Genomic DNA, 26,872 nt, shown 5'->3' on the forward strand with positions numbered 1-26,872 from the left:
TCCGGTGAGGTAGAGAATAGCTCAGCCCCCCTATCTAGTTGGTGATAGGATGGTTCAGTTGCCTGTTAACAGCTGGGAAGAAACTGTCCCAGAATCTGGAGGTGCACGTTTTCACGCTTCTGGCCCTTTGTGCCCATCGAGTCCACGCCAACCGTTGATCACCCATTCGTACTAGTTCCATGCTATCCCCCTTCCTCGTCCACTCCTATAGAAACATAGAAACATAGAAAATAGGTGCAGGAGTAGGCCATTCGGCCCTTCGAGCCTGCACCGCCATTCGATATGATCATGGCTGATCATCCAACTCAGTATCCCATCCCTGCCTTCTCTCCATACCCCCTGATCCCTTTAGCCACAAGGGCCACATCTAACTCCCTCTTAAATATAGCCAATGAACTGGCCTCAACTACCTTCTGTGGCAGAGAATTCCACAGATTCACCACTCTCTGTGTAAAAAATGATTTTCTCATCTCGGTCCTAAAAGACTTCCCTCTTATCCTTAAACTGTGACCCCTAGTTCTGGACTTCCCCAACATCAGGAATAATCTTCCTGCATCTAGCCTGTCCAACCCCTTAAGAATTTTGTAAGTTTCTATAAGATCCCCCCTCAATCTTCTAAATTCTAGCATGTACAAGCCGAGTCTATCCAGTCTTTCTTCATATGAAAGTCCTGCCATCCCAGGAATCAGTCTGGTGAACCTTCTCTGTACTCCCTCTATGGCAAGAATGTCTTTCCTCAGATTAGGAGACCAAAACTGTACGCAATACTCCAGGTGTGGTCTCACCAAGACCCTGTACAACTGCAGTAGAATCTCTCTGCTTTTATACACAAATCTATAATTTACAGAGGCAAATTAATACATGTATTTTTGATGTGGGAGGAATCCGGAGCACCCGGAGAATATACACGCAGTCAGAGGGAGAACATGAAAACTCCATACAGACAGCAGCAGAGGTCTGGATTGAACCCGGGACTCTGGTGCTACCACTGTGCCACCCTATTCATAGACTGAGGATGTATTTGCGATCTCCCAATCTACCTTGTTGTCGCTCTTGCACTTTTTAAATATCTGCACTTTCTTTGTACTGTAACTCTGTATCCTGCTCTCCATTTCGGTTCTCTTCCTGCATTGTCTGTTGATTTGATTTGCCTGCATAGCACACAAATCAAAGATTTCACTGTATTTCAATGCACGTGAAAACAGTAAACCAATACCAATTCCAGTTCCGATCTGTGGCAGTTTTATCCTTCCATGGAGATGCATGGAATTGCAGATGCTTGCAAAACACCACACACACAGCAACCAAGGTCAGAATCACACCTGAACCCTTGGAGCTGTAGGACAGCCGCACCAACTGCTATGTTACCCTGACAACCTGCTGATATTGTCGGGTTGTAAATTGTTAAGTTGTGCATAAAGCTAAGTGTACAAGAGACTTACTAAATCAACAAAGAGAGAGTCAATAATCTTAACAAACTTGTAGCCAGCTTTAGTTGTCTTATGGCATACAAGGAGTCATAAAGTTGTACAGCATAGAAACAGGCCCTTCAGCCCATCACGTCTATGCCCCATCTAAGCTAATAACATTTTCCTGTGTTTGGTCCATTTCCTCTGGACATTTCCTATCATAGAGTCATAGAGTCATACAGTGTGGAAATAAGCCCATCGACCCAACTTGCCCACACCGACCAACATGCCCCATCTACACTAATCCCACCTGCCTGCGTTTGGCCCATATCTCTCTAAACCTGTCCTATCCATGTACCTTAATGTTTCTTAAATGTTGCGATACTACCTGCCTCAACTATTTCCTCCAGCAACTCGTTCCATACACCCACCACCCACCCCTCAGGTTCCTATGAAATCTTTCCATTCATCTTAAACTTAAACCCATGTCTTAAACCCATAGGAGAATGAGGGACGATTTTTTATAGAGATGTACAAAATCATGAGAAGAAATGATCGGATGCCTGAAGACATAGGTTTAAGGTGAGGGGGAAATATTTAATAGGAACCTGAGTAACCTTCTTACACAAAGGATGGTGGGGGGGAGGGGCCAGGTGCGGCGGGGGGGGGGGGGGGTGGAAGGGGAGGCAGGGTGCGGGGTATGAACAAAGCGGGGCGATCAGGACCATAACGAGTACTTTTTCACTTTGTTGGCACCAGATTTGTGGTGATTCTTTACCTACTTTGTGTTTTGTACGCAAGAAAGATGAATTTCACTGCACCCGGGTACATGTGACAATAAAGTATCATTGGTCATAAAGTCATGTGATAGGAGCAGAATGAGGCCATTCGGCCCATCAAGTCTATTCTGCATTTCAATCACGGCTGATCTATCTCTCCCTCCTAACCTCATTGTCCTGCCTTCCCCCCATAACCCCTGGCACATGATTCATGATTGAATCACCCCTGATTCATGATTAAATCATAAATCATCTGCAGATCTTGAACGCATCTACAGATTACTGATGGATGATTACACATGTTTAATAATTTGTAATAAAAGAATTCAGTGCTGGAGGGCTGTTCGTCAAAGAGATGGAATGCCTAGGGAACTGTAGAGGAATGTGGGAAAAGCAATGTCATCAAAAAAACATCTGGAATTCAAAAAATGCTGAATAATCAACATTGATTTGACAGGAAAGTATTTCACTCAATCTCACTTATCAATGCAGAGGCGCTGATTCCTCAGAGTAGACTGCAACTCGAGTTCTGACATAGTTTTATAGTTTAGTTTATTGTCACGTATCCCGAGTTACAATGAAAATCTTTTTGCTTGTTGCGTGCTATCCAGTCTGCAAACAGACTAAGCATGATTACAATCGAGCCGCCCTCAGTGTACACATGTAGGATAAAGGGAATAACATTTAGTTCAAGATAAAAGGTCCAGTAAAGTCATATAAAAGATAGTCCGAGGGTCTCCAATGAGGTGGACAGTATCTCAGGACCGCTCTCTAGTTGTTGACTCACAAATACACACACACACATTATATATATTATATATATATATATATATATATATATATACATACATACGCACACATACGTACACACAAAAAACAAACAATAATAGTGCAATAATAACATTAATAGTCTATTGTATTTCAGAGCTTATTTGAGGGTGTCGTGTTTAATACCCTGATGGCTGAAGGGAAGAAGCTGTTCCTGAACCTGGATGTTACAGTTTTCAGGCTCCTGTACCTTCTTCCCGATGGCATGGGTGAAATGAGTGTGTGGCCAGGGTGGTGAGGGTCTCTGATGATGCTGGCTGCCTTTTTCAGGCAGCGACTCCGGTAAATCCCTTCGATGGTGGGGAGGTCAGTGCCGGTGATGGACTGGGCAGTGTTCACAACTTTTTGCATTCCTTGATTAGGCTGGTGACCTTGCTGGGTCAGCAAGATGTGTATATTCTCTATATTCCGGATATATTTTGTATATTAATATATTCTGACCTGGACAATATCTCAGTGGGATAAACTTTATCCATTGACTTTGTACCAGGGAGAGCTTCTTAACTGGAGTTTATCTAATTTAGCCTTATTATCTCTTCTTATCGATATCCTTTGATAGTTTAGTTATCCAGTTTCCCTTTTGAGTTGTATTCTATCCTTTGTGAATAGGTAAATTATCGACTTCTGAATCTGTGACCCTGTGAAAACAGCAACTTCTATTTTCCCTTCTGAACCTTCCACAAACTGACTGAGGAATCAAGTCTTTACTTTATCCAAAATAGACACAAAGTGCTGGAGTAACTCAGCAGATCAGGCAGCATCTCTGGAGAAAATGGATAGGTGATGTTTTGGGCCGAGACCTTATCTAGTTTAGTTTAGTTTAGTTTATTGTCACATGTACCGAGGGTACAGTGAAAAACCTTTTGTTCCGTGCTATCAGCAAAAAGACGATACATGATTACATTCGAGCAGCAATTTGCAGTTATACAAATGACAAAAAAGCACCATTGAACCTTTGAACCTCAGCACCAAACTATAGTGGACTTTGCACTACCAACTTTGACTTGCACAATCATGGTCTAATTTACCAAGAACAAATGTGTTTATGTGCTTGTAATTCTGCAGAAAGTAAGAATTTAATGATTATTAGACTAAGTGGGACCCGTTGGGTCCCAGCATCACACAGGAGGGCTGGTCATCCAACGCAATATTCCACCTCTCCACCAATTCTAATATTGGTGGCCAGTTGGGGGGGGGGGGGGGGGGGGGGGGTTCTGGAGTGCTAGTATGGGTGTTATGGGCTGAAGGGACTGGTTTCCAGAGGGCTAGTATGCAAATTGTGCGCCAAATGGATTCTTGGGCTGGCGTCTCAGTCAATCAAGCCTGTTGTGCTGGCAACTCACTCACTCACGGCTGGTGGGCTGGTAGTTGACTCACGGCTAATCCTTGAAATTCTATTTCAAGCAGGGTATAAGGCCACCAAATTCAAGTGCAGTTTCTTACCACTTGAAGTAGGGTGCAAAGCCACTAAAGACAGCGAGTCGTGACCTCTCTCCCCCTCTATCTCTCTCTCCCCTCCCTCTCTCTCTCCCCTCCCTCGCCATCCTCCCCCCCCCCCCCCCCCCCCCCCACCGGAAAATGTGTGGCTTTCATGGAATGATTGACAGGAGAGAGATTCTCAACATTTTTAAAAAAACTAATAACACTTTTATTTTTCATTGATGGGAAGAATTCTCTGCATCTGCTCAGCGGAGGGGGACTGAGTAAGATGGCCAAAAATCACAGCCGTAAGTGGTAGCGTTTTATCTAAAATCAATATACAGTGCAAACAGGAAGTAAGTGCATTTACAGTAGTGCCTTTTAACTTCAAGCCAAAGCACCCAAGCCACCATTTGCAGTAGGTAGTGCCTTTCAACTTCAAAGCTCCCAAGCCACCATTTGCAGTAAGTGGTGCCTTTCAACTTCAAGCCAATGCACCCACGCCCCCATTTGCAGTAAATAATGCATTTTAACTTCAAGCCATTGCACCCAAGCCACCATTTGCAGTAAGTGGTGTCTTTCAACTTCAAGCCAAACCCAAGCCACCATTTGCAGTAAGTAGTGCCTTTCAACTTCATGCCACCATTTGCAGTAAGTGGTGTCTTTCAACTTCAAGCCACACCCAAGCCACACCCAAGCTACCATTTGCAGTAAGTAGTGCCTTTCAACTTCGTCACACCCAAGCTACCATTTGCAGTAAGTGGTGTCTTTCAACTTCAAGCCACAACCAAGCCACCATTTGCAGTAAGTAGTGCCTTTCAACTTCAAGCCAAAGCAACCAAGCCACCATTTGCAGTAATAGTGCCTTTCAACTTCGAGCCAAAGCTCCCAAGCCACCATTTGCAGTAAGTAGTGCTTTCAACTTCAAGCCAAAGCACCCAAGCCACCATTTGCGGTAAGTAGTGCCTTTCAACTTCATGCCACCATTTGCAGTAAGTGGTGTCTTTCAACTTCAAGCCACACCCAAGCCATAATTTGCAGTAAGTAGTGCCTTTCAACTTCATGCCACCATTTGCAGTAAGTAACACCTTTCAACTTCAAGCCATTGCACCCAAGCCACCATTTGCAGTAAGTACTGTCTTTCAACTGCAAGCCAAAGCACCCAAGCCACCATTTGCAGTAAGTAGTGTCTTTCAACCTCATGCCACCATTTGCACTAAGTAGTGTCTTTCAACTACAAGCCACAATTTGCAGTAAGTAGTGCCTTTCAACTTCAAGTCAAAGCTCCCAAGCCACCATTTGCAGTAAGTAGTGCCTTTCAACTTCATGCCACCATTTGCAGTGCCTTTCAACTTAATGCCAAAGCACCCAAGCTACAATTTGCAGTAAGTAATGCCTTTCAACTTAATGCCAAAGCACCCAAGCCACCATTTGCAGTAAGTAGTGCCTTTCAACTTCAAACCACAATTTGCAGTAAATAGTGCCTTTCAACTTCAAGCCAATGCACCCACGCCCCCATTTGCAGTAAGTAATGCATTTTAACTTCAAGCCATTGCACCCAAGGCACCATTTGCAGTGAGTAGTGCCTTTCAACTTCAAGCCACACCCAAGCCATCATTTGCAGTAAGTACTGCCTTTCAACTTCAAGTCACAGCTCCCAAGCCACCATTTGCAGGAAGTAGTGCATTTCAACTTCATGCCACCATTTGCAATAAGTGGTGTCTTTCAACTTCAAGCCACACCCAAGCCACATCCAAGCCATCATTTGCAGGAAGTAGTGACTTTCAACTTCAAGCCACAATTTGCAGTAAGTAGTGCCTTTCAACTTCAAGTCAAAGCTCCCGCCACAATTTGCAGTAATAGTGCCTTTCAACTTCAATCCAAAGCTCCCAAGCCACCATTTGCAGTAAGTAGTGCCTTTCAACTTCATGCCACCATTTGCAGTAAGTAGTGCCTTTCAATTTCAAGACACACCCAAGCCGAGGGGGAGGGGGAGGGGGGGGGGACACTTTCTGGAGCGCTAGTATGAACTATTTTAGAACCAATAGACTTTTTTTTTGTAAGCTTTAGAACCAATAGCCATTTTTGCAAGCTTTAGAACCAATAGAGACACTGTTTGCAAGGTTTAGAACCAATAGACATTTTTTTGCAAGCTTTAGAACCAATAGACATTTTTTTGCAAGCTTTAGAACCAATAGACATTTTTTTGCAAGCTTTAGAACCAATAAACTTTTTTTTTGCAATCTTTAGAACCAATAATGTTTTTGCAAGCTTTAGAACCAATAAACGTTTTTTTGCAAGCTTTAGAACCAATAGACATTTTTTGCAAGCTTTAGAACAAATAGACATATTTTTGCAAGCTTTAGAACCAATAGACATTTTTTTGCAAGCTTTAGAACCAATAGACATTTTTTGCAAGCTTTAGAACCAATAGAGACACTTTTTGCAAGCTTTAGAACCAATAGACATTTTTTTGCAAGCTTTAGAACCAATAGACACATTCTGCAAGCATTTTAGAACCACTAAGGGCACTTACATTTGAGTTGACATGTGTTCAGTGTTATTCACAGCTCAGAGAAACGTGACCCTCTGCCTTCCTCCAGCTTGCAGACACTGATTGAGGCACACCACTTCCTGGTTTTATAGTCCCTCCCCTCTGCCGCCAGCGGGGGCAGCAGAGAGAATGGGGAATTTTGTAAAAACATTAATATCTCTGTCATTTTTAATCGACGGGTAAAATCCTCAGCACACATGCGGCAGAGGGTGGCTCTGAGCAAGGTGGCCAAAGATGGCGGCCGTAGGTGGCAGCGTTCTCTCGGAAATCGCAGCACAGATGGCCAAAACGGTCAAGAACAGACTTTTAGTAATATAGAAGATAGATGTCCCTGCTGCATATGACAATGAAACACTCCTGAACTCTTGAATCTGCAATCTTCACCCAGTTTGACCTACAAGGAGATAGACACAAAATGCTAGAGTAACTCAGGCCCCATCTCTGGTGAAAAGGAATAGGTGACATTTCGGGTCGAGACCCTTTATCAGACTAAGACCTACACAGGCATTGGGTGGCACAGTGGTGCAGTGGTAGAGTTACTGATTCACAACGCCAGTGATCCGGGTTCAATCCTGACCATGGGGGCTGTCTGTACAGAGTTTGTACGTTCTCCCTGTGACCACGTGGGTTTACTCCCATACTCCAAAGATGTGTAGGTTCGTAATTTAACTGGTTTTGGTAAAATTATCAATTGGCTGATGCATAGACTAAGTGGGCTGAAGTGCCTGTTTCTGCACTGTATCTCTAAACTGAACTAGTGACCTATTACGAGTCTGTCTCCAATTCATGCTCATTTCATAGACTATCAGGTTCAGATAATGCCAGCTTTACCAGCACTATCCATACGCGTGAATAAAAATACATTAAAAATACCTAGTGACACAAGATAAAGGCAACTATTATCATCGCAGACATACATCGCCCTGGCCACGCTCTCACTTCACTGCTGCCATTTGAAAGAAGATACAGGAGCCTGAAAAACATGACCTCCACGTTCAAGAACAGCTTCTTCCCAACAACCACCAGGCTCTTGACCACTGCACAACATTAACCTCGGCAAACTATGCATGAGGTGAAGGATGGAGCCCTTGAGGGTCAATGTGTGTGGATCCAAGTGTCGCTGAGACGGGCCGCTGGAGGCCCAGGAGCAGCCTGGAACTCAAGTTGATCAGGTGCCGCTCCAAAAGGTCGAGCTTGTGGATCAGATATGGCCTACAGCAGCATGGGGTGGCAGAGCAGCGGTGGAGGACATCGACAACATCTCCTGGCCAGGCCAACCATTGCAACTTTGACCCTGTGCCGTCGCCAGGACAACGGGCCTTTATGGCCAAATTAAGGATACATTTTTTGCTTGAAACTTGAAGGATACAAGGATATAAGTTTGAAACTTGAAGGATACAAGTTGGCACTGGAAACATGGCGTCTTGTATACTGCCTCAGTATAATCTATTATTTCTAAGCTAAACAATTCCTGTACTTAAATATGATTTTGCTTAAGTATGTTAAGATATTTACTGAACTGTATGATTTTATTTAAAAATTGGCACATAAAAAGACAAAGTTTTGAGGAGTGCAAAATCGGATGTAAAATGAATGAGCTAGCGACATGGAAAAAATGACGGAGTTTAATGACGGAGTGCTGGTGTAGCATGGAATCAAAGGCCGAATGTGGCACCCACAAGACAGGCAGAAACACACACAGCCAGACACACACACACAGTTTTAAATACAGATAGATAGATACATGATAAGGGAATAACGTTTAGTGCAAGGTAAAGCCTGCAAAGTCCGATCAAGGATAGTCTGAGGGTCATCAAAGAGGTAGAAAGTAGTTCAGCACTGCTCTCTTGAAGCAGATGAGATTACTTTATCATGTTCGGCACAAACATAATTTTGTTGAATTTCATTGCTTCATTTCGGGACATGAGAATAAAACACTCTTTTCTCTTGACATGTTCTATATTCTACCTGCATTACCAGTCTATGCAACTTAAAATCGAAAAGTGTGCACATCCACTGTTCTCTCCATGACTGAGCCCACTGTCTGAACCTTAGATAGACACAATGCTGAAGTAACCCAGCAGGTCAGGCAGCATCTCTGGAGAAAAGGAATAGGTGATGTTTCAGGGTCGGAACCCATCTTCAGACTGAAAGATAGAGAAGGCCAGAACAAAACAGGGCCAACAGCATATGACCTGAAGAAGGGTGGAGTCCATAACAGCCGGCCCTGTTTTGTTCTGACCTTCTCTACTGTTCAGCCTAAAGAAGGGTTCTGACCGGAAACCTCACTTATCCATGTTCTCCAGAGATGCTGCCTGACCCGCTGAGTGACTCCAGCACGTTGTGTCTATCTTCGGTGTAAACCAGCTTCTGATGTTCCTTCTTACACATTGTGTTGCCACTTAGGATTGCATCTGGCACCAGCCAAGCCTTCCAGTGGACTGCACACCTTTGTCAGTGTTCGGACATTATATTACGAATGATATCTCATCCATCCAGCGAGCGCTGCAGTGTGGCCAACAGAGGATAACTAAGGAGCTAGACTTGGGTACGAAATGATTGAAAGGGCTGGGAAGAAATACATAATCGTGAGCCGCAGCTTCGGGTACATTTCCGAGTTGTTGCAAAAGGTTTTCCAGCGTTAGAGTCCACAGGCAATCTAGCCCGCTGAAATACTGTATGTTGGGAACGGCGCGACAACAGAATGCCCCTCGACACTGCTGTCACCGTGTGATTTATTGGAAGCTTCAAGCTACCTATTCGAAGTGGAGGAGATGAGGGATCTCTGCAGCGTGTTAAACGGTGAAAGTGCACCGTCAAAAATAGGAAAATTCCACAGAGTAGATTTTTTTACTTGCAGATGACTCGCTTTTAATTTGGTTTTGAGGGCTACATGACCTTGGTGACCAGGACTGGAAAACTGCTTCAAATAAATTTAGCCTGTTAGTTTTGTTAAGTTTAGTTTATTATTCTCACGTGTACCGAGAAACAGATAAAAGCTTTTTTATTGTGTGCAATCCAGACAGCGAAAGGACTACCATCCACAGTGTACAGGTACAGGATAATGGGAATAACGTTTAGTGCAAGATAGAGTACAGTTAAGTCCGATTAAAGATAGTCTGAGGGTTCCCAATAAGATCTATGGAAGGTAAGGACCGCTCTCTAGTTGGTGATAGGATAGTTCGGCTAAAGGGCCTGTCCCACTTTCATGACCTAATTCACGACCTCTGCCGAGTTTGCCCTTGACTCATACTCGCACAGCATGGTCGTCATGGGGTTGTAGGAGGTCGTAGGAGGCCATAGGAGGTCGTAGGTAGGTCGTAGCAGGCCGTGATGCGAGTCGTAGGTACTCGTGGCATCAAGTAGGTCGGGGCGTTTTTCTAGCCTGATGAAAAATGTCCACGAGTAAAAAAGGTCGTGAATTAGGTCGTGAAAGTGGGACAGGCCCTTAACTAATAACAGCTGGGAAGAAACTGTCCCTGAATCTAGAGGTGTGTGTTTTCACACAAGGTGAACACAGAAGAGGGGAGTGGATTGATTGGAGAATGTGTGGAGTTAAGGGCCTGTCCCACTTTCACGACCTAATTCACGACCTTTTTTACTCGTGGACATTTTTCATCAGGCTAGAAAAAAAACCCCGACCTACTTGATGCCACGAGTACCTACAACTAGCATCATGGCCTGCTACGACCTACCTACGGCCTCCTACGAACTCGTGACGACCATGCTGCGAGTACGAGTCAAGGGCAAACTCGGCAGAGGTCGTGAATTAGGTCGTGAAAGTGGGACAGGCCCTTAAGTGACAGAGGTTGAAGGTGAAAAGGAGAGAGGAGATTCAGAAAAAGAGAAGAGTGAAATGTAAAGACAGATGGAGGGATATATGTAGAAGGGTACAGAAGGGGGTGGAAAGTAGTGGGTATGAGGGAAAAATAGGGACACACTAGATTGGGGGGCACAGGAAAGAGAGAGAAATTTGTGGGGGGAGGAGTTACTTCAAACTGGAAAATTCTGTTTTTATACCAATAGGTTTGGTTTAGTTCAGTTTACAGCATGGAAATAGGCCCTTTGGCCCACCGATTCTACGCCAACTATTGATGACCCGTTCACACTAGTTCTATGTTATCCCACTTTTTAATCTACTCCTTATACACTAGGGGGAAACTTACAGAGCCCAATCGACCTACAAAACCGGGGCACCTGGAGGAATCCCACGTGGTCACAGGGAGAAGGTGCAAACTCCACACAGATAGCACCCGAGGTCAGAATCAAACCCGGGTCTCAGGAGTTGTGAGGCACCAGAGTGACGGAGCGTGGGGAGGATGAGGGTTGGGACACAAAAGAGAGAGGGGGGACGATGGAAGTGGTGTTGGTGTGTTGCTTAAAATTGGAGGATCCAATATTCTTCCTGCTGGTTTGTAAACCACTCAAGCAGAATATGAGGTGCTGTTCCTCGAGTTTGTGTGTGGCTTCACTCTGGCAGTGGAGGAGGTTCATCTGCAATCGTATGGAGATTCATAAGCTTGCAGTTGAGTACACAGTCTCAGTGGCACAACGGTAGAGTTGCTGCCTTACAGCGCCAGAGACGCGGGTTCAATCCTGACTACGGGTGCTGTCTGTACAGAGTTTGTGCGTGAGTTTTTTCCGGGTGCTCCGGTTTCCTCTCACACTCCAAAGACGTGCAGGTGTGCAGGCAAATTGCCCCGAGAGTGTAGGATAGAACTAGTGTATGGGGTGATCAAAGGTCAGTGTGGACTCAGTGGGCTGAAGGGCCTGTTTCCATGCTGTAGCTCTATACTAACCTAATTTAAACTCAGTAAGAGAGGCAAGTGTTTGATTGTCCTGTGTCCTGAAACGGAACAATGAAATTCTTCCTTGCAGCAGCACAACAGATATGTAAAAATGGCACTCAGAAGACACCATAAAAAAACAACAAAAAGTTGAATGTAGTTGGTCCAATGCCTTACTACTCTCCATGGCCCTATGACATAATGACAGCAGCTTGAACAATGATTAGATCTCTCCATAAAACATTTTTTTTAGAATGCTTGCTATTATTTAACTCCTGTGGGTCATATAACCTTATCAAGTGCAGTGTTAAATCAATAGTGTCTCCAAGTTCTTTAAAACACAGACTTCATGAAGGATGAATCATTCTGCGATCAGTGAATTTTATTCCCTAGTACACCACAGGCACATGCAATGGAACAATGTAGGTGGAGTCAAATATTTTGTGGTGAAGGGACAGAGATCAGGCAGATCGACGAAAGACTGATTTAAATAATTGATTTGGGAATGGTGGAACAGAGAATGGCACGGTAGCTCTGCTGCTGCTGCTGCCTCACAGCGCCAGAGACCCAGAATCAATCCTGACCTTGGATGCTATCTGTGTGTGGAGTGTGACCGTTCTCCCTGTGACCGCATGGGTCTCCTCCAGGTGCTCTGGCTTCCTCTCATGTCCAAAGATAAGTTAGTACGTTTATTAGGCCAAGTATTCACATACAAGGAATTTGCCTTGGTGCTCCGCCCACAAGCAACAACATGACATACAGTGACAGTCACGAATGACTCAGAAAACACTAAACATTAATAACAATAAAACATTAATGATAAAACACCATTGATCAAGCATGTGATCCAACAAAATATGTGAGGGTTTGTAGGGTAATTTGCCCTCTGTAAATTGCCCCTAGTGTGTAGGGAGTGGATGAGAAAGCTGCACCAATTTCTCCCCTTCCACCTTTGTTATATCCTCTGGCTTCAAATTCATACTTCTTCTATCCTTACCTCACACCTTTTGTCTTTTCATCTCTGGCCTTGGCCCAACCATCTGCCTATCAACACCCCTCACCCTCTCATCTATATCCACCTATCACTCACCAGGTTTTGTTGTGTAGCCACATCTCTTCCAGCTCCGCCACCCTCCCCCCCACCTCCCCGATCATCATAAGCAGTTTGAACAGCCCCTATCCATGTTCCCCAGAGATGCTTCCTGACCCTCTGAGTTACTCCAGCACTTTGTGTCTTACCATGTTCACAGTGTTTTTCTTATAGTTTCTTATAGTTAAACTCTCTTACTTCTCCTAGTGGTGAAGTGGTAGAGTTGCTGCCTTACAGCCCCAGAGACCGAAGTTCAATCATGACCACGGTGCACGGAGTTTGTACATCCTCCCTGTAACCGCGTGGGTCTTTTCTGGATGCTCAGGTTTAGAAACATAGAAACATAGAAAATAGGTGCAGGAGTAGGCCATTCGGCCCTTCGAGCCTGCACCGCCATTCAATATGATCATGGCTGATCATCCAACTCAGTATCCTGTACCTGCCTTCTCTCCATACCCCCTGATCCCTTTAGCCACAAGGGCCACATCTAACTCCTTCTTAAATATAGCCAATGAACTGGCCTCAACTACCTCCTGTGGCAGAGAATTCCACAGATTCACCACTCTGTGTAAAAAATGTTTTTCTCATCTCGGTCCCTCTTATCCTTAAACTGTGACCCCTTGTTCTGGACTTCCCCAACATCAGGAATAACCTTCCTGCATCTAGCCTGTCCAACCCCTTAAGAATTTTGTCCTCCCACACTCCAAAGACGTACAGGTTTGTAGGTTAATTGGCTTTGGTAAAAATTGTAAATTGTCCCTAGTGTGTAGGATAGTGTTAGTGTACGGTGTGACCGCTGGTTGGCGTGGATTCGGTGGGCCAAAAGGCCTGTTTCCATGCTGTATCTCTAAACCATGTGCTCTAGAGATTCTGCCTGACCCGCTGAGTTAAGTTTAGTTTAGTTTAGAGATACAGTGTGGAAACAGGCCCTTTGGCCCACTGAGTCCATGCCAACAAGCAATCCCCATACTCCAACACTATCCGACACACTCGAGACAATTTATAATTTTATCAAGCCTATTAGCTACGAACTTGCAAATCTTTGGAGTGTGGGAGAAAACCGGAGTACCCGGAGAAAACCCACGCAGGTCACGGGGAGAAAGCACAACTTCCATTCAGACAACAGCTGTGGTCAGGATTGTACCGAGGCCTCTGGTGCTGTAAGGCAGCAACTCTACTGCTGCACCACCGTGCCACCCCCAAAGTTACTCCAGCACTTTGTGTCTTTCCATGTTCACGGTATTTTTCTTCTAGTTAAACATCCTACAACATTCGCTTCAATCGAATTACTGCTCTCCACAGTGCTTCAGTATCATTTTTGGGATGACTAAGATCGGAGTGCGTGCAGTATTTCAATTCCAGCTCAGCACAAGGTTTTATATACATTTATCATTTTCTCCTTGCGATTGAAATCTACTCATGTTGCGATGAGTTTGCCAGTATGGATTTTCTGCAGAGTTCACACCGCGAACCTTGTTAATTCACAGACGAGAGCGCTACGCAGCAACACAGCGGGAACGCTTTGAGAGGTCGGATATCTGTTTGTGGCATCTCCAACATTTAAAGCAGAAAAGGATTCTTGCTTCCGATGAATCTTTACAAGAAACTGGATGTCGTGCTGTGCTACCTTTCAGGGTGGATGTTTAGTTTAGCTTAGTTTAGCTTAGTTTAGTAAACAGGCCCTTCAGCCCACCGTGTCCACTCCGGCAGGCAATCACCCGTTCACACTAGCTCTTTGTTACCCCACTCCCAATAAACGAGGGGCAATTTACAGAGCACAGATTAACCTACAAATCCGCACGTCTTTGGAATGTGCGAGAAAACCTGACCACACAGCCATGGGGAGAATGTATAAACTCCTCATAGACAACACCCAAGGTTGTGATCGAACCTGGAACTCTGCCGCTGTAGGCAGAGGCTCTACCGCTGTGGCACTGTGGAATTAAGCCAAGGTCTCATCTGGTTATACAGACATTAATTAATTCATTCAACATTTCAGACCAACGTTGACTAAAATGCCCTCTTGAGCTGCACCCTTTAGCCCATGTCTCTCTAACCTTATATTTCAATCTCTATCTTCCTTCTTTATCATATTCCACAATTTGCACATTTTTGTGTTCTCCAGCCTTGGTCACAATCTCCATCCATTTCTCCCCCACCCATCTCCTCTGCCAATCTACCGCTCATCATCTGCATCCACCCATCAGGAGCCTGATCTTGCCCCACTCCCTTCCCTTGCCTCCTTCGACCCGCTTTCCCCATTGATGCCATTGGTCTACAAGAAGGGCACTAACCCAAACATTTAAAGAGAAGATTTACAAGGATGTTGCCAAGACTCGAGTTGGTTGGTGGCAACTCACTGTTGCAGCGGCCCCTACAGCCTGTCTGTCTTTTTTTTTTTTTTTGTCTAGTTAAATGTAGTTGTTTGTGTTTTTTAATAGTGTTTTTAACTGTGTATATGTGGGGGGAAGGGGGAAACTTTGTAAAAATCTCTTCCCTGTACGGGAGACCCGACCTTTTTCCTGTCGGGTCTCCGTTGTCGTTGGGGCCTAGCACCGGGGAGCGGCCTCCAGCCACGGAGCCTGCGGAGCTGCGGACTACTCACCATTGTGGGGCTGGACGGCATCGGAGCGTGGGGAGCGGTGGTGACTCGCTGCTGCGGCCCGACCACGTAGCTCGGAGGCTCCAGCTGCAGCCACAGGTCCGGTGGACTGTCGGGACATCGGGAGCTCGCGGGTGGAGAGACCGCTTTCCGGAGCTCCCGCAACGCGACTTCTCCAGCCCGTGTCGCGAGGTTGGAACGACCCGGAGCGGGGCCGTACATCGCCCGGCGCGGCTTCATGGCCATGGGACATTCCAGCGCCCGCCGGGGGCTCCAACTTTGTGACATTTAGACCGGGAGCGGGGCCGTACATCGTCCCGCGCGGCCTAAAATGGCCGTGGGACTTATCATCGCCTGCCTGGGGCTTGGACATCGGAAGAGAAATGGAGAACAGGGGAGAGAAAAGACTTTGCCTTCCATCACAGTGGGTTCACTGTGATGGATGTTTTTGTAAATTGAATTGTGTGTATGTTTGTAGGAAATTGTCTTTGTTTGTATGGCTGTGGAAACGGAGTTTCGTTTGAGCCTCACTGAGGTTCAAATGACATGTAATAAATATTGATTGATTGAAATATTGATTGATTAATATTGATTGCAAGGTCGAGCAGGTGTTGACTTTATTCCTTGGAGCGCAGAAAAGAAGGAGTGTGATCTAATGGAGGCGTTCAAAATAAAGAGAGGAATAGATTGGGTAGATGCACAGAGTATCTTGCCCAGAGTAGGGGAATCGAGAACAGGAGGACATAGGTTTAAGGTGAGGGGGAAAAGATTTAATAGAAACCTGAGGGGTAACATTTTTCCACAAAGGTCGATGGGTGTATGGAATGAGCTGCCAGAGGTAGTACAGTAGTACAGTAGTTGAGGCAGGTACTATCACAACATTTAAAAATCATTTGGACAGATACATGGATAGGACAGGTTTATAGGGATAGGGGCCAAAAACTATATGGGCCGATCATGATACCAGTTTAGTTTATTGTCACATGTCCCGAGGTACCGTGAGAAGCTTTTGCTAACCAGTCAGTAGAAAGATTATACGTGATTACAAGCGAACCATACACAGTGTACTGATACAGGTTAAAGGGAATAATGTTTAGTGCAAGATCATTCTTGTAAAGTCCGATTAAAGATGGTCTGAGAGTCTCCAATGAGGTAGATGGTAGCTCAGGACTGTTCTCCAGCTGTTGATGGAATGGCTCAGTTGCCTGATAAAAGCTGGGACAAAGCTGTCCCTGAGTCTGTAGGTGTGTGTTTTCATACTTCTGTACCTCTTGCCTACAACAAGTGGGTGGTGGTTATTACTCAGCGAGCGGACTTGGCATCTCCACCTCCCTCTGCAACTGGACACTGGATTTCCTCACCAACAGACCACAGTCTGCCAGGGTCAACAACCTCACCTCCTCCACTATAACACTGAACACCGGCGTGCCACAGGGCTGTGTGCTCAGCCCTCTCCTCTACTCCCTCTTCACCCACGACTGCATCCCTAAGTACGGATCCAACGCCATCATTAAGTTTGCTGACGACACCACGGTGGTAGGACTGATCAGTGACAACGATGAGTCAGCCTACAGAGAGGAGGTCCAGCACCTGACAACCTGGTGTGCCAACAATAACCTCGTCCTCAACTCCAAGAAGACGAAGGAAATTATTGTCGACTTCAGGAAGGTCAGAGGAGGCAGTCATACCCCCATCCATATAAACGGGACTGAGGTGGAGCGCGTCTCCAGCTACAAATTCCTCGGGGTACATATCTCGGAGGATTTGTCCTGGTCCCTCAACACCTCCAAGCTGATCAAAAAGGCACAGCAGCGCCTTTACTTCCTGAGGAGGCTCAAGAAAGCCCACCTGTCCCCCCAGATCCTGACCAACTTCTACCGCTGTACCATCGAGAGCATCCTGACCACCTGCTTCACGGTATGGTACAGCAGCTGCACTGTTGCGGACAGGAAGGCACTACAACGGGTGGTGAAAACCGCGCAGCACATCATCGGTGCCCCGCTCCCTGCCATGGATGCCCTCCACCGAAAACGGTGTCTGAGACGGGCTGGGAAGATCATTAAAGGCCCCTCCCACCCCAACCATGGACTGTTTGCCCTCCTCCCATCAGGGAGGCGGTACAGGAGCCTCAGGTCTCGTACCAGTAGGATGAGGAACAGCTTCTACAATTATACCATCACATTGCTGAACTCGGAGTCCCGCCGATAGATTTCTCCGGTCCCTCCGTCCCCATTGTTTAATTATTCTGTATTTTTGATTATTCTGGATCTTCTTTTTTTTAAATTTCTATATGCACTACTACTACGGACTGACGCAAAACTGCATTTCGTTGTACCCATACTCAGTATTTGTGCAATGACATTAAAGTTGAATTGAATTGAATTGAATTGAATTGAATTGAATTGAATTGAATTGAATATGGAATGAGCTGCCAGAGGAGGTAGTTGAGGCAGATACTATAGTGACATTGAAAATACATTTGATCAGGTACATGGGTGGGAAAGGTTTGAGGGGAATGGGCCAAACACGGGCCGGAGGGACTTGTGTAGATGGGGCATCTTGTCGGCGTGGGCAAGTTGGGCAAAATAACCTATTTCCATGCTGTGTAACAATGGCTACTTCCTGTGGCAACCCATTCCATATACCCACAACTCCCCATGTGAAAAAACTCACCTTTAAGTCTGTGCCCCCCACACACCTTAAACTGATAAAGGAAACAAGAAAAAATAGAATGGTAAAGAAATGAATGAACAGAAGATTGGTTGGCAGGAGGTGTAGCTGGAATAAGAATCTGAAGTCTGCTAAGAAGTTTGTTTTATCTCTGAATGATCTCAGGTCAACCTGAAACGTTAACTCTGTTTCTCTCGACAGGTGCGGCAGGACAAGCTGAGTTCTTCCATTTCAGATTTTCAGAAGCTGCAGCATTTTTTTTTTTTAATATTGGGGAATAAAATGTCCTAATAGAAGCTTTTGTGGATACTGGATCAAAAGCAATATTATGGAAAGGAATTGTTTAAATAACTGATGTAGAAATCTTATTTTATTCAGTTTAATTAATACAGTGTGGAAACAGACCCTTAGGCCCACCGTGTCAGTGCTGACCAACAATCACACGTACGCTAGTTCTACGTCAGACCACTTATGCACCCTACGTACTAGGGGCAATTTATCAAAGCCAATTAACCTACAAACTTGCTTGTCTTTGTAATGTCGGAGGAAACTGAAGCACCGGGAGAAAACCTACACGGTCACAGGGAGAACGTGCAAACTCTGTACAGACAGCACCCGTAGACTGGATCGAAGCGGGGTCTCTGGCACCGCTGCACCTCTGATAAGCCCCACGCGCAGGATTTGAAATGAAAGCAAGGGAATAACAGCACCTCATTTTCCCCTTTGGAATCTCACCACCCAATAGTATGAACATTGAATTGTCCAATTTTGGATAATTCCCTGAAACCCTCCCCTCTTTCACTTGCTCCCTCCAAACACATGCAAACATATCTCTCCAACCACCATCCATCACCCAGTCACCCTGCTCCGTTCCTGTCCTTCCCACATTCATCTCCCACCCCCGTCCCACATTTCTCCTGTGTCTCCTCACTCCCTCCTTCCCCCGCCTTCCTCCCCCCTTCTACCCACATTCTTCCCTCCGGCTTTACATTTCACTTTTACTTTTCTCTCCTTATCTGACACCCTTTTGACTCCTTTTCACCACTAGCCTTTGTCACTTACTCCACTTGTTCCAATTGAACCCCCCCCCCCCCCCCTCACCCTCACCCTCCCCCCCCCCCTCCCCCCTCCTCCCCTCCTCCCCACCTGTGTCCATCTCTCTGCTTTCCACCTTGGTCCCATTGAGCTCATATCCCTCTAACCCTATATTACATTCAGCATATTCAACACTACCTGTCCATTCCCTCCACAGATGCTGCTTGACCTGCTGAGTTCCTCCAGCATTTAGTCATTTGTTCAAGCGAATTAAAGTAATTGAATTGATTATTCTGAGAACCAAAAAAAGGTGTATTGGGCCAAGTTACAGCCAAGTGTTAAAACGTCATAATTCCAGAGAGAAATCTTAACTCATTGCAATGGATAACCGTTGGTTCTGGCAATTGCTCAAGACTCAGAGGAGAAAATTCTGATCTGATGAGAAGGCAAGAAGCAAGCTATTTTTGAGAATTGGCAGAGAATGTGCATAGTCTGTTCTATACCACTGCACAGGCAAAATTACCACTGGGAATTTCTGTTTTATTCATCATTTAGGATATATGGGCAACTTGTGCTTTACATGTTTGATTGATGCATTTTTGAATTAATGCTCTTGTTTATTTAATACCGAGACCTAATTAAGGTGCTGTATTTTTAAAATAACGCACTCAAATTTACGCTGGTTTAAATGAATATGTTCATCTAATAAAGACGTGTTGATAAATTACGCACAGCTTTTCAGGAATGTTACACCCGCGTAAAACGCAAGCTGCCTGTATTTTTTAAAACTGGCTGACAACATTTGAAACAGATAAAACGTTGTGCAAAAGCCCTAAACAAGGACGAAGTGTGATAACAAATGATAAAAAGGACTGATTTTCAAACTTTTACTTTTCAGTAACTAAATTAAATATATTTAGAGCAACAGAGTCTACGGAGAACACCTGCTCTTTGTTTAGTTCAGTTTAGTTTATTTTCACATGTCCCGAGGTACAGTGAGAAGATTTCCATGCTATCCATCCAGTCAGATTACATATGATTACAATCAAATCCACAGTGTACATTAAGATTATGGGAATAACGTTTAGAGCAAGATAACGTGCAGTAAAGCCCAATTAAAGATAGTCCAAGGGTTTTCAATGAGGTAAATGGGAGGTCAGAACTACTCTCTAGTGGTGATAGGATGGTTCAGTTAACAACCGAAGTATCCTATCCCCAACTATAGAGTGTTATTGTCGAAACAAAGAAGGGTCCCCACCCAAAACATCACCTCTCCATGTTATCCAGAGATGATGCCTGACCTGCTGAGTTACTCTAGCACTTTGTGTCTTTTCATGTTGTTAATGTCCATCCAAAAGATCTGGCCAAGTCATAGAGTCATAGAGTCATATAGCACGGAAACAGACCCTTCCGCACAACTCGTCCATGCCCCATAATGCCTCATAACGTCCAACATAATGCCCCATCTAACCTAGTCTAATTTGCCCATGTTTGACCCATATCCTTCAAAGCCTTTCCTATCCATGGACCTGTCCAAATGTCTTTTAAATGTTGCTATAGTAGCTGCCTCAACTACCTCCTTTGGCAACTCATTCCATGCACCCATCCTCTGAGTGAAATGTTGCCCCTCAGGCTCGTATAAAATGTTGCCCCTTTCACATTAAACCGATGTCCTCTGGCTCTTGATTCCCCTACTCTGGGTAAATTGGATGCCATGCCTGTGTAAAGAATAGCACTACATCACCCTTGCTATAAAGTGCTATAATGATCATTGTTAGCAGACCTAATTGATACGAATACCTGAGTGGATCAATAAAGGCACTTTAACTGAACATCAGCCTGTGGAATAAATTAAAGGTATACAAGAGGCTCAAACTGTCTCCTTCAAGCATAAAATCTAGATGTATAAATCAAATGGACTTTAGTCCATAATAGAGAGATTTTTAAAGTTCATTTTCTGAAAATCTTCCTGGTGAAGACACAGGCAAATGATACAAGATGCTGGTTTAGCTTTTTGTATCCAAGCTTTGTCCAAGAGAGCACACTAATGCCTCCACTTTCTAAAAAGTTCAGCATGAGCCCAACAACCCACTCCAACTTCTACAGATGCGCCATGGAAAGCATTTTATCAGATTGCATCTCAGCATGGTTTGGGAACAGCTTCATCCAAGATCGCAAGAAATTGCAGACTTGTGAACGCAGCCCAGCCCATTGTACAAAACAACCTCCCTTCCATTGACTCCATCTACACCACGCTGCCTCGGCTAGGCCAGCAGCATAATCAAGGACAAGTCTCACCTCGGTCACTCCTTCTTCTCTCCTCTCCTATCAGGCAGGCGGTACAAAAGTTTGAAAATGCAAGCCTCCAGATTCAGGGACAGTTTTTTCCCAGCTGTTATCAGGCAACTGAACCATCCTCGCACCAATTAGAGAGTGGTCCTGACCTCCCATCTACCTCGTTGTGCATCTTCAAACCATGTTTAATCAAACTTTACTGGACTTTATTTTGCACTAAATAATATACCCTTTATCCTGTATCTATACGCTATGGACAGCTTGAATGTAATCATGTACAGTGTTTTTCGCTGACTGGTTAGCAACAAAAAAAGTTTTTCACTGGATCTCAGTACACGGGACAATTGTAAACTAGATTAAACTAAAAGCTTCATTATTGGCATGTGTCATGTGAACTGAGGTACAGTGCGAATCACCTATTACATGCCAGGTTCTGTCCTCCCACCTCCTCTCTTCCAGCTATCTTCCCCATCACCCCAACACCAACCCCCTCCCCGCCCATGTCTAAATAAGGGCCCCAACCATGATCTCCAGAGGTGGTGTCTGACCCACTGAGTTACTCTTTTATTTCTTTTTTTTGTCTAGTTAAATGTAGTTGTTATTTTTTTTAATACTGTTTTAACTGTGTTTATGTGGTGGGCGGGGGGGGGGGGAGGGGGAAACTTTTAAAATCTCTTCCCTGCACGGGAGACCCGACCTTTTTCCTGTCGGGTCTCCGTTGTCGTTGGGGCCGAGCACCGTGAAGCGGCCTCCAGCCGGAACGACCCGGGGGCTCCAGTCGCAGAGTCTGCGAAGCTGCGGACTACTCACCATCGTGGGGCTGGCCGGCCTCGGAGCGTGGGGAGCGATGGTGGCTCTCTGCTGCGGCCCGACCCCTGGGCTCGGAGGCTCCAGCTGCAGCCGCAGGTCCGGTGGACTGTTATATCGGGAGCTCGCGGGTCCGGGTGGGAGACCGCTTTCCGGAGCTCCCGCAACGCGACTTCTCCAGCCCGTGTCGCGGGGTTGGAACGACCCGGAGCAGGGCCGTGCATCGCCCGGCGCGGCTTTAAACGGCCGCAGGACATTCGAACGCCTGCCGGGGGCTCCAACTTTGTGACATTTAGACCTGGAGCGGGGCCATACATTGCCCGGCGCGGCCTAAAATGGCCGTGGGACTTACCATCACCCGCCTGGGGCTTCAACATCGAGCTTCAACATCGGGAGAAAAATGGAGTGCAGGGGAGAGAAAATACTTTGCCTTCCATCACAGTGAGGAGGAGGTTCACTGTGATGGATGTTTCTGTGTCTAGTAGGAATCGTTTTTTGTTTGTATGGCTGTAGAAACAGAGTTTCGTTTGAGCCTCACTGAGGTTCAAATGACAATAAATATTGTATTGTATTGTGTTTAGGCACCACATTGTCGGTGGGACTTCCAGGGGAGAATTTTGTCTTGATTAAATGGGGGGGTGGACCACCAGTTGCCGGAAAATCGGTGGTGGGTCTGTAATATGATACATCAATATAATCAAGCCAAACACAAGTACAACAGGTAGAGTGAAGAGGAAGATACAGAGTGCAGAATATAGTTCTGAGGATTGTAGCGTCACACTTCCAGAGAAAATGTTTAATTTCTGCAGTCGGGTGCACCAGTTTCATCCCACACTCCAAAGACACACAGGTTTGTAGGTAAATACAAAAAGTTGGAGTAACTCAGAGGGTCATATAGCATCTCTGGAGATAAGGAATAGGTGACGTTTCGGGTTGAGACCCTTCCTAAGACTGGCCAGTCTGAAGAAGGGTTCTCGACCTGAAACGTCACCTATTCCATAGGCAGGTTTCCCGACGGGCTGCGGCTGTGGACTTGGAATGCGGCCGGAGGCCTTCATCGAGGCACCGTGGTCTCGATGCCTCCCAGATAAAAGCCCAGGTCGGTGCCCAGCTGGGGCCTCGCGGGTCGGAGTCTGGGTCGGTGGAGCATAAACTAAACTATGCAGATTGGCTGCTGTGTTGCAATAGCAATTCAGAAGGCAAATAGTATGTTGGCCTTCATGGGAAGAGGATATAATGGTAAAGGGCCCAGGTGCGATGTTACCTGGAGTAACATGTACAGATCAGCTCTCCTGAAATAAGGAGTGGCAGATGGGTTCGCAGGTTGACACTCCCTTTGACCTATGACCAAAGATTAAGTTGACTAGACCTTTGCTTACCTGAGATTAATACATAGAACAGTACCACACAGGGACATGCCCATCAGCCCATTAAGTCTGAAGTCAATAAACCTACATGTCTTTGGAGGAAACCAGAGCACTCAGAGAAAAGCCCACGCGGTCAAAGGGAGAATGTACAAACTCCGTACAGACAGCACCCTTAGTCAGGATCGAACTTGGGTCTCCAGTGCTGGAAGGCAGCATCTCTAACACTGTGCCATTCTTCTGCCACTATTGTATCTGCTTCCAACACCACCCTTGGCAGCACTTTCCAGGCACCCTTCGCCCTTCTCATTAATTTATATATTTCTATCAGGTCACCCCTCGATCTCCAGCACTCCAGAGAAAACAATCCAAGCCTGTCCAACCTCTCCTTACACCTTCCTGACCTCCCATCTACCCCATTGGAAACCTTTGAACAATCATTAATCAGACTTTATTGGACTTAATCTTGCACTAAACAATATATCCTTTATCCTGTATCTGTACACTGTGGACGGCTTGATTGTAAACATGCACCATCTTTTTGCTGACTGGGTAGCATGCAACAAAAAGGCTTTTCACTGTAATTGTTACACATTCCAATAATACACTAAACTAAAGTAAACTAATGCCCTGTAATCCAGGCAGCATTCTGATAACCGTCTTCTGAACCCTCTCCATAGCCTCTACATTCTTCCTGTAGTGGCGTGACCAGAACGCACACAATAATCCAAATCCAGCCTAAATAAAGTCTTATAGAGCTGCACCATGACTTTCTGACTCTTATATTCATTGCCCTGAAAGTATCCCTATGTCTCAGAGTATAAAATGTTTGACAATGTTCCCTTGACATCCCGAAGCACATTATAAGTTGCTCAAAGGCTAAAAGGAATTGACAATTTCAGTGCAACAAGATTGTTTCAGAGAATCAGTAATCAAGATGGCAGCATGAATAAAGCCAGTTATTGATTGCTTGTGTTCAACTTCTGATAGGATATGTAAACATTTGCTGCTGAATGCTAACAGACCCTGGGACTTTCTTTTTATTGATTTGAACCAGCAGATTTCACCAGCCTGTAAGCCGAATGTAATACGTCAGATCTCAAAGGTGGAAGCTGGGTAACTGATCACGAGCGACCACAAACATCTTTGTTAATGCCCGTTATAACTCTATGCCACGCTGCAAATTGAAAAGAGCACAACCGAGATTAGTTGAATCCTGATTGTCAGATCTTTCTAAGGTCAACATAAAATCTGCCAAGGATTGAAAAATTAATTGTCAAGAGCAGCAAAGTGGCGTTTCATGGCTTCTGGACAGAATTATGAGGCATACTGGTTGAAGGAGGGGGGAGAGTGGGAAGACCAAAGTCAAGTAACATCTTTTATCTAGGTTAATTGTTTAGTTTAGAGTACTTCAGTTTAGAGATACAGTATGGAAACAAGCCCTTCGGTCCAACGAGTCCACACCGACCAGCGATCCTCACAAACTACAATATCCTACACACTAGGGACAATTTACAATTTTACCAAGCCAATTAATCTACAAACCTTTACGTCTTTGGAGTGTGAGAGGAAACCGGAGCACCCGCATATAACCCACATGGTCACAGGAAGAACGTACAAACTCCGTACAGACAGCACCCGTAGTCAGGATCAAACCCATGTGTCTGGCGCTGTAAGGCAGCAACTCTACTACTGCGCCACTGTACTGCCCTTGGCTTCGGTAACAAGTGTAAACTGTCCCTAGTGTGTAGTGTGCGCTCGTGTAATGGGGATTGCTGGGCCAAAGGGCCTTTTTCCACGGTGTATCTCTGAACTAAATTAAACTAAAACTATCTTAAACGTTAATCGGGAGTAGGTAGGATTCCAGGGTTATGGTCGCCCCCATTACAGGAAGAAAGTGGAGACTTTGGAAAGGGTGCAAAGGAGGTTTCCCAGAATGCTGAAACAAAGAACTGTAGATGCTGGTTAATGCACAAAAGGACACTTTTGACTTTAGACTTTAAAGATACAGTGTGGAAACAGGCCCTTCAGCCCACCGAGAGCATGCCAACCAGCGATCACCCCATACACCAGCACTAATCCGACACACTAGGGACAACACGAGGAAACCAGAGCATCCGGAGAAAACCCACGCATTCACAGGGAGAATGTACAAACTCCGTACAGACAGCACCCATAACCAGGATCGAACCCGGGCCTCTGACACTGTGAGGCAGCAATTTTACCGCTGCGCCACTGTGCCCCCCATACGTGCAGGAATAACTCAGCAAGTCGGGCAGCTTCTCTGGAGAACCTGGATAGGTGACGTTTCTGAAGAAGGGTCACGACCTGAAACATCACCTATCCATAGTTCTCCGGAGATGCTGCCTGACCTGCTGAGTTACTTCGGCATTTTGTGCTCTTTTGTTTACCAGAATGCCGCATGGATTAGATGGTATTAGCTACAGGACAGACTTTGATTGTTTTTTCTGGAACACCAGAGGTTTCAGGATGATCTGATAAAAGTTTGTAAAATTATGAGAGGCAGAGGGTAGAAAATCAGGTCCTTTCTCTAAGGGTGGAAATGTCAAAAACTAATGTGCATAGCTTACAGGTGAGAGGTGCAGGGTAAAGGGCATGCGACTCCATGCGGCAAGCGCAACCTAAGCGACTCCATGCGGCAAGCGCGACCTAACATTGTCGCTTGAGCCATACGGCCTCACGGGGCCGGTCCCACTTCGATCGCCGGAGCTGTATGGAGTTGTGCGGAACTGGTCCCGACATCGCGCGGGGCTCCGAAAAACTGACATTGTTCAAAATTTCCGCGCGGCAACGGCCTGCCGGCCCGCAGCCGCTTCGACGCCGTACATCACGTGTGAACTTCCCGTGGACTTTGCCCGCACTGCACTCACTCGACCTCCGCGCGGCCCCCGCTTCTGGTTAGGTTGCGCTTGCCGCATGGAGTCGCATGCTTGTGGGACAGGCCCTTAAGTCACAGAGACTGCATGGAATGTGCTGCCAGTATTGGTGGTGGAGGCAGATATGTTAGGGACATTTAAAAGGCTTTTAGATGGTTTAGTTTAGATTAGTTTAATTTAGTTTAGTGTCAGGTGTACCAAGGTAAAGTGAAAAGCTTTCCTCCACAGATGCTGCCTGACCCGCACAATTCCTCCAGCAGTTTGTTTTTTTGATGAATATCTTCTATTATATTTTTATGATCCCACACAAGTCTCCCTTTCACTTAAATATATATA

The 26,872-nt window shown here is 45.5% G+C and overlaps 2 long non-coding RNA genes across 2 annotated transcripts in view; one reads left to right on the plus strand and one right to left on the minus strand.

Moving 5' to 3' along the window:
• On the plus strand, positions 1-26,175 carry LOC116974306. Its single transcript, XR_004412328.1, has 4 exons — positions 1-129; positions 7,712-7,716; positions 20,356-20,359; positions 26,163-26,175. It is a non-coding gene; the product is annotated as an uncharacterized LOC116974306 (long non-coding RNA).
• The window catches only part of LOC116974309, a 152,330-nt gene that overhangs the window by 67,586 nt on the left and 57,872 nt on the right, over positions 1-26,872 (minus strand). The window lies entirely within an intron of this gene.

Source organism: Amblyraja radiata, chromosome 1 (genome assembly GCF_010909765.2).
Source record: "Amblyraja radiata isolate CabotCenter1 chromosome 1, sAmbRad1.1.pri, whole genome shotgun sequence".
Lineage (NCBI taxonomy): Eukaryota > Metazoa > Chordata > Chondrichthyes > Rajiformes > Rajidae > Amblyraja > Amblyraja radiata.